This window comes from Echinops telfairi, unplaced genomic scaffold (genome assembly GCF_000313985.2).
Source record: "Echinops telfairi isolate 266 unplaced genomic scaffold, ASM31398v2 ScPeMD7_5592;HRSCAF=6446, whole genome shotgun sequence".
NCBI lineage: Eukaryota > Metazoa > Chordata > Mammalia > Afrosoricida > Tenrecidae > Echinops > Echinops telfairi.
In genome coordinates this window covers 24,660,178-24,669,517 of record NW_022109491.1, presented here as the reverse complement: position 1 = coordinate 24,669,517, position 9,340 = coordinate 24,660,178, and the positions used below count along the sequence as shown (strand labels likewise).

The window sequence follows — 9,340 nt, the reverse complement described above, 5'->3', positions numbered from 1 at the left end:
AGAGTATCTGACATTATCTGGACTGGACTCTAGATAGGTCTGTGGTCAGCTGGTCGGTTGCCTGGAGCCTACTGTGGTGGTAGAATCCTAAAATGATTCCTAATAACCTACACCCTTGTATAATTCCTTCCCTTGGGCGGGATTTGTAATTTGTATCCAAACAATAGGATATAGCAAAGGTGATCGTTGTGTTGTGTCAAAAGTAGATGTGCATATGTGAAAAGTGAAAGGATTTTACAGATTGTAATCACTTGTCTCTAAAATAAACAGACTCATTGCCATCAAGTCGATGCCAACTCATAGTGACCCTATAAGATACTAGAACCTACCCCGTGAGTTTCTGAGACTGTAACCATTCACGGGAGTATAAAATCCCCCTCTTGATCCCCAGGAGCTGCTGGTAGTTTCCAACTGCTGACTTTGTTGATCTCAGCCCAATAAGTTACCACTACACCACCAGGGCCCTTCATCAGTTGACTTTATGTCTGTTAAAAGTGGGATTATCCTCTATGGGCTTGACCGAGTCAGGCAAGCCTATTAAAAGAGGATGTAGAGGTCAGAGATGGAAGAAGTGAGTGATTCTCCTGTGGGCTTTGAAGACAAACTCTGTTATGTTGTAAGACGACCACGTAACAAGAAATTGCATGGAGCAATAGGAGCTGCATACAGGACGTGCAAGAAAGCAGTCTTAGTCCTACAACTGCAAGGAACTACATTTTCCCATAAGCTAAATGGTTTTAGAAGAGGACACTCCGCTGCAGAAATGAATGCAGCCTGATCACTTTTGTGGTTTGAACCTTAGGAAATCCTGAGCAGAGGACCTAGCCAAACCTCATCTGCACTCATGCCCCGTGGGAACTGTGAGATAACTAACTGTATGTGGTTTTAAGCCACCAAGTTTATGTTTATCAGGCAGCCATAGAAAAGTATCATGCTGGATAGCCTTGGATGGATTCACTCATGATATATCTCGCAGCAGGTTGGCTGGAACGACTGGGGTAACTCTTGTAAGGGTCTCCATATTCAGCAGGCTTCCTCGGTTGCTACTGATTACAGAGATATAATGTGTAGGTGCTTTTCAGCCCTCTGCTTGTGTCACATTGCAAGAGTGCTTCTCCACCAGGGAACTGTTTTGTCTTCCAGAGGAAAAAAACTTCCAGGGGACAATGTCTAGAGAAAATGCTACTGCCATCGGATAGGGAAAGGCCAGGGGTGCTGTTAGATCTCCCACAATACTTAGGACAGCTCTGTACAACAGAGAATTATCTAGCCAAGAATATCACAAATGCCAATGTTGAGAGGTTCTGCAATAACCAAGTCAGAACAGGTCCAGAGACAGGCCTGAGATTCAAGTGAGTGGAGAAAGAGCATCTCTTTATTGGGAGGAGCTACAAAGTCATGGAAAGGATTTATTTATGGGAATGAGAGGAATTTGTGGTCATGTTGAAATAAACCTAAAAAGTGGCTGATAGATACTATTCCAATTTCTACTGTTAGCAAGTTTCTAGATTTAAGAAGGTTTTGTCAGCCTGTGCATAAGCAAATGTGGTGAAGAAAGCTGATGATGCCTGGCTATCAAAAGATACAGTGTCTGGGGTCCTAGGGTTGAAGATAAACAAGCGGCCATCTAGCTCAGAAGCAACAATGCCCACATGGAAGAACACACCAGCCTGTGTGATAACGATGTAGAAGGGACCAGGTAACAGGCATCAAAGAACAAAAAAATAATATCATTGTGAATGAGGGGGATTGCGGAGTAGAGACCCAAAGCCCATCTGTAGGCAATTGAGATCCCCTTACAGAAGGGTCTCATGGAGGAGGTGATCCAGTCAGTGCAGTGTAGCACTGATAAAACATACAACTTTCCTCTAACTCTTTAATGCTTCCCTTCACTCCCCCACTATCATGATCCCAGTTCTACCCTACAAATCCGGCTGGACAAGAGATGTACAATGGTACAGATAAGAGCTGGAAACCAAGGAAATCCAGGACAGATATACCCTTCAGGACCAATGGTGAGAGTAGCGATACCAGGAGGGTCAGGGGAGGGTGGGGTATGAAGGAGGAGCGGATCATAATGATCTAGCTACGTGTAACCCCCTCCCTGGGGGACGGACAACAGAAATGTGGGTGAAGGGAGACATTTGGATAGTGTAGTAAGACATGAAAAAATAATTTATAACTTATCAAGGGAGGGAAGGTGGGGCCTTGAGGAGAAAAAATGAGCTGATACCAAGGGCTAAAGTAGAAAGCAAATGTTTTGAGAATGATGATGGCAACAAGTGTACAAATGTGTTTGACAATGGATGTATGTATGGATTGTAAAAAATTGTATGAGCCCCCAATGAAATGATTTTTTAAGAAAATCTAATCTTGCTAGAATTGGCGGGGGTGGTGGTGGTGGTGGGGGCGATTCCAGGTTGTTTTGATTACTGTAGTGGTGTATAGTATGTTTTTAAATTACTAAATGTAATTTCTCCTACTTTTTCTTCTCTTTCAGCTTTGCTTTAGCTTTTCCAGGCCTCTTGCCATTCCATAAAAAGTTGAGGATTGGTTTTTCTATTTCTATGAAGAAGATTGTTGAATTTTGATCAGGATTGATTTGAATCTATAGATCAGTTTGAGTAGCATTGGCATCTAACAAATATTAAGTCTTCCAGCGTATGAACATGGACATTTTTCCATTTACTTATGCCTTCAGTAATCTCTTGAGCTGTGTTTGATTTTTTTTTTTTTAATTGTGGAAGTTCTCTATGTCTGGTTAGATTTATTCTTAGGTGTTTTATTCTCTTCAGATGCTATTGTAAATGAAGTTTTCTGTTTTCCCTTTCAGATTTCTCATTGCTGCTATAGAGAAAGGCAACTAATTATGTTGTTACTGTTTTTGATCTTCTTGTGCCCTACAACTTTGCTAGATTCCTCTTTTTAGCTCTAGAAGTTTACCTGGTGCTTTTTTAAGGTTGATCTTTGCTGCTGTGTGTGGCAGTATGGTTTCTTCCCACTGCTGTGTAGAATTCCTTTATCTGGATATACATTGCATTTTGTTTAGTGAAGGGCGTTTCAGATTTTTAGTTGACATAAAGATGATATGTGTGTGTATATACACACACACACACACACACACACACACACACCTTTTGTAGGCATACATTTTTATTTTTCCTGGGTAAACACTTAGGAGTGGAATGTCGGTGTCATATGTTAGATACACATTTAACATTGTTGTTGTTTTTTTTTTCTTTTACATTTATAGAAAGTTTCTAAGATAATGGAGAATGTTCATTTATACTCCTATATCCAGCTTTCCCTAATGTTAAACCCTTACATACTATGGTCCATTTAAACCTAAAAACAACAAAAAGGACACTGCTATACTATTAATTAAGAGCCCGCGTGGTGTAGTGGTTATGTGTTAGGCAGCGATCCTCATGGTCAGCACTTCGAAACCTCCAGCAGCTCCTTGGGAGAAAAACTGGCCTTTCTACTTCCAAAACAGTTAGTCTCTGAAACCCACAGGAGGTAAGTATGAGTCAGTATTAACTCTTAGCAGCGAATTTGGGTTTTGAATACTAGTACAATTAATTGATTAAACTACAGATTTTGTTTTGTATTTCAAGAGGTTTTTTTTTCCCCGTTAATGTCCTTTTTCCTACCAGTGCTAGATCCTACATCCATTTAGTTGTCACATCTCTTTAGACATGAAATAATGTCGTTATTTGTCTTTTGCATCATAATATCCAGCCAACACAGTTTACTGAAGTAACACTTTCATAGCCAGTTTCGATCTGGTTTTATTCCGCTTAGAAAAAACCATTTACCATTATCATGTTGTATGACTAATAGTCTGCTCCATTTTGTATATTCTTGAAGGGAAATTGACACAACAGAGATGGAAGCATTTTTAAGTGTACTATTCAGTGTCATCTTGTATATTCACAGGGTTGTGCACCCACCACCTCCCCCGCTCCAAAACATCTTCATCACTCCAAAATAAAGTTCCTAGTGGTTAAACAGTTTTTCTCCCCTCCTCCTCTCTGGGTTTGCCTAGTCTGGATATTTTGCATTATATGTATATTGTGTGTGTAATGCTATATAAACCATATGGTTTTTTATGTCTGGCTTTTTTCACTGGTTCGTTTACATTTTAGCATGTATTATGTATTATGATTTAAGACCTCTTTATTAAGTATATTCCATTGTTTACACCACTTTTATTTGTTCAGTTGTTGATGGGCATTTTTGTATTTTTCTGTCTTTTGGCTATTGCGAATACTGCTACTATGAACATTGTATACAATGATTTGTAGCAAAGAGTACCTGTCAGAATTTTTGGATCATGTGATAAATTCTATGCTTTAAAAGAAATTTAAAAATATTTAGGAGTCACCAAATTGCTGTTTCCATAGCAACTACACTATTTGACATACCCACAGTAATATTTGGAGAGCTTCATTTCACATCCTCGTTAATGCTTCTTAAATTCTTTGTGTGTGTGTGTGTGTGTGTTAATTATAGCAATCCTTGTGAGAATGACGTGGTTCCTAATTGTGGCTTTGATTTGCATTTGTTTCCCTTTTTCATCCAGTGAATCCCATAATTTGTCTGGCACTGCCCTTGCCTAGACCACTTGGGGAATAGGATCCCACCAAACCCTGCCCAAGCTAAACCTTGGCATGTCCTGCAGAGAAGGGCCAAAGGACCTCAGTGTTCCAGTGTCCTATCCTTGTCCCTTTGCCAGCAGCTGGCACTCAGCGCTCTGACCTGCACCAATTTGCATTTTCTAAATGTCTAATAATGTTAATCTCTTTTCATGCTTTTGTTGGCTATTTGAGTTCTAGTGTCTATTTGTCTGGCTAAGAAGAGGGGATAATCAGGATCAGCACAAAGCGGATTCCTGTAAGATGAAGGATCCATATATACCACTCTTCACTCTTCCCTTCTGACCCCAGCTGCACCCCCTCTCCCATTGTAGCACTGTCTACTTCTTTGCTAAGTTTAATGGTTTATTATAGTGACCCCAGATAACTCACAGGCCACACTCACAGTTTAAGTGGCTTATTAGGGAAGTAACAGACTACAACTTGAACCAACTTGGGATCAGGAGCAGGAAGCACATAAACAAAATCAGGAATACACTCACACTCTCCCAAAGGGGACAGGGCGTACCCCTGCCTTCATTGGTGCAGGGCAGCTGTCTCAGCTTCTCTTGGCTAGTCAAGGGGCACGCCCTGCTCTTGGTTGTGTATGCTCCCCTCAGGACTGGCCATCTCTTGGCCCTCAGGTCTGGCTACTTTTCACCCTTAGGGTTACAGCTCTCAGCCCAGCCCTGGCACCTGCAGCTTCTGAGGGGAGGTTCAGCTTGGCCCCTCCTCTGCTTTCAGTCTCTGCTGCTAACTGGCCCAGCTTATACCAGTATAACAGCTTTCTCAAGCACTCTGAGCTGCTGTCCTAGCAGCAGTTAGAAACCAGGGCCTTTTGCCACCAGCTATGCCAAGGCATCTTCAGGGTTACAGGTTCCTTTAGGAGGTTCCTCACACTCCCATTGGCATCTTCAACATTCTGTTAGGTTTGGCTGCTTTTACAAGCAAGCTCCTTATCAATTTGAACATGTGGCCCTCCCAACTGGGCCACAGACCAGCCCCTAGAAGGTCACTTAATCCTGTTGGGTAGAATTTGTTTTTGCTTTTAAATATTGCTGAAAAATTACACAATACATTAGATTCCCATTTTTACCCATATTGTTTTGTGATACTGATTACAATTTTTCACATCGTGTCAGTATTCCCATTCTATTTTGTTTGTTCTCTTTTCCTTGATTTAGCTTTCCTGTCCCTCCTTGCCTTCTCAACTTTACTTTTGGATAAATGTTGACAATTTGATCTCATATAGTCAATTGTTTAAGGGAACACTTTACTCATTGGGGATAAATCTATGATTTGGCTGGAAGATAACTTCTGGGAATACCTTCAGTTTTACGTTCCAAGGATATCATAGAATGATAGTCTCAAATTGGAAGATCCTCTGGAGTCTGGTCTTTTTAGGAATTAAGTTTTGTTTTGCATTTTTCTCTTACTCTACCTGGAACCTTCTATTGTGTCCTTGGTCAGAATGGCTGGTAGTGGAAGGTAGACACCATGTAGTTTTTTGGTCTCATGCTAGAAGAGGCCATGGTTTATATAGGTTATTCGTTCTATGGACTAGTTTCTTCTTTTTTAAAAAAATTTTAAAATGTCTTTTTAGTTTCTTCTTTGAGTATTTGGTTTCCTTTATTTTGCTGAAGACCTATAGCTGTATCTTTGATGCTGCTCGCCAAACTAGGCTGTTCATCATTGCCTTATGAACTTTGTTATGTTATGTCAGTTGACCGAGCTGCCCCACGAGATAGGTCCTAAACCTTTTAATCTGACAAACCAATCCTGTGAGGGGTTTGGAACTATTGTGTGGTTTTATTCACCTGCTTGCATAATAAGTGTTTATTTTTTCTAGAAATGTCTATTTTAAGTCTTTTTCCACATTTTTCTTTTTGTTGAGTTCTATGCAGGCTATATATTCTGGCTAGTAAAGCTTTATCAATATATGATTTGTAAATATTTTCTCCCATTCTGTAGGTTTTGTTTTTACTTTCTTGGTAAATGTCATCAGAAGATGCAAAATTGCTTTTAAAGTTTGAGGAGCTTTATTTTTTCCTTTTTGATGTCACATCTAAGAACCTACTGCCTGAAATACACTGATTTACTCTGACGTCACCCAAAGGTGATTTCATCTATTGCTGTCATTGATTTGTAATTTATTACTTTGGTGTTCTGTAGCAAGGAAGAACTTTTCCTTTCCCTCCGGTTTGTGTATTCACTTATTATTGCATAGATTCTTAAGTTATCATTTTAATGTAAATTCTTGAGTTACCATTGGGTTCTGTCATCATTAAAGTGGTTGTTCTAGTTGTTCCAGTGGGATTCTTCAGGCTTTGCTTTTCTTTTCTGTGCACATGCCCCTTGTACTTAAGTACTTTTTTACTTACTTAACCTGCTGGTCCATGAAGGTGGCCTGGATTTAATCTGCACAAGAAGGTTTCAGGTGTTTGTGGAAAGATTGTCAGTGTCATTTTTGGATGAATATTTTGAAGCCCCCTCATGGATTCTCAATTCCACTTCTGGAGTCAGCAATTTTTTCCAAGGAACCATGGCTGCTTGGTGTAAAGTAAGAGGGTCAGCAAAAAGAGAGTAGACATGAAGAGCGGTGAATTGGCACAGTGGTTGCAACAATGAGTTTATCTGTAGCAACACTGGTGAGCGAGGCGAATGGGACCCTGGTAGCTTATTGGACTGCTTCCTACAAGATCAGCAGTTTGAAACTACCAGCTGATGTTGAAAGACAAGTCTTTTACTCCCCTAAAGAGTTACAGTCTCAGAAATCCACAGGGTCAGTTCTACACTGTTCTCTGGGGTGACTATGAATTGGAATCAGCTGGAAGGCGGTAGGTTTGGTTTGGTGAGGAAAGCACAGGACCGTGCTGTTGTGGCTGTGAGCTGAAATCAACTTGATGGCACCCAACAACAGCACTGATAGTGTCCATTCTAGTCCCATAGATAAGTTCATTCTAGCATTCCCCGTTTTGTATTTGTGACCTGCTATTCTGACAGGAACCTAGATGCCCATATCTATTCAATATCTACTTGTTCAGTTCTGGACTACACATTGAACGGTTCCAGAATTGCCAGTGCATTCCACTGTGAGAGACAAATCTAACGAGTTCCTTATGGATATACATTTCATGTAGAATTTTACCCTAAGGGTGCATAGCCAAAATAGTATATTCAAGAACACCTACGTTCCTTAAGGTGACGTAGCATGTTCGTCTGGACTACAGTTTAATGGAAAAAATTTTAAAGTACCACAATACTTTCTCTTGGCAAAACAGAAAATAGGCATGCTTATACATTTCTGTTAGAAAAACAGATTGCCACAACAATTTTGGGAGAGAAATTTGGCCTTGCTAACAAAATACAAACTGTCATCTACCCTTTTTTTCCCCTTTTCATAGATTTGGTCTCTTTCCCAATATGTTTTGGTCTTCTGCTATAACTTAGGAATGTACCAATAGCTGCTTTTAAGTTACAAAGTGCAAAACAGTATGTTTCTTGGGGGACATCTTGGTGTTTGTATGTTTAAGGTACTGTTTTATTTCATTTTCCATTTATTTGTGTATTTCCCAAATTTGCTTCTGCTGATTTCCTGTCATATATCTTTTGACCCATCATTTCAACTTCACCCAGAAAAGAAAAATACACCTTCAAATCAATGAAGATTATTTAGGGCAGTGGCATTTCTATTTAAGAGATATTAGGAAGAATATAAATAAGGGGTATGGGTGCTCGCTTCAGCAGCACATATACTGAAATTGGAACGATAGAGAAGATTAGCATGGCTCCTGCACAAGGATGACACGCAAATTCGTGAAGCGTTCCATATTTAAAAAAATAATAATAATAATAAGGGGTATGAGAGAGCCCTGGTGGCATAGAGGTTATACATTTGGGCTACTAACCGCAAGACCAGCAGTTCAATGCCACCATCTGCTCCTCAGGAAAAAGGCTGCTTTCTACTCCCATAAAGAGTTTTTGGAAACCCACCGGGAAAGTTTTACTCTGTTCTCTAGGGCAGCTGTGAGTCAGCATCGACTCAATGACAGTGACATGAGTTGAGAAATGCTGGTATGTAGAAATGTGGTTGCATAAATGTTAGTACAACTACTTCATGATGTGTTAGGCAGCTGAAGAGACTATCTGTGAAATACTAGAATGATTTCCATGACGTACTGGTAAGTGAAAGAAGGAAATAATATTGGTAACATGTATTTATTTACTTTGGATAATGGAGAAAGAAAATTTGTGTTACCATTAATATCAAAAGGGCAATAAAAAGGAAACATGATTATAGATGAGGTTATATACAGGGAATAAGTAGAAACGGGATTGACTGTGTGGTGGTGGTGGTAGTAGAAGTAGTAGTAGAAGGGAGAGCAGGACAGTGTCACTCCAGAGTATAGCCTTTTAAATAATTTTGACATTTATAATCATGTTATGGCTTAAATACTTAAACAATTAAGAGAGCCAAGATGGGAAATGAAAGTGAAAATGGGCTACAAACAGAAAAGATAAGCTAAATGCTACTAACAGATGTAAAATTGTGCTGTTGTGGTCGACCACATAACAATTTCTCCTCAAGATTTGTCACTGCAACCATTCTTCTGTTCAGTATGGACTGTTTGTAGGGGACCGACTACTCCAGCATACCCATGACAGGGATTTCCTGGGGTGGAGGACTTTTAGTGCAAACCCCA

General features: G+C 39.9%; 1 protein-coding gene and 1 non-coding gene across 2 annotated transcripts in view; both read left to right on the top strand.

Moving 5' to 3' along the window:
• Nucleotides 1-9,340, top strand: part of ASXL1 (ASXL transcriptional regulator 1) — a 74,774-nt gene that overhangs the window by 38,230 nt on the left and 27,204 nt on the right. The gene's annotated exons all lie outside the window — the stretch shown is intronic.
• On the top strand, nucleotides 8,369-8,473 carry LOC115871439. Its single transcript, XR_004047304.1, has one exon. It is a non-coding gene; the product is annotated as a U6 spliceosomal RNA (small nuclear RNA).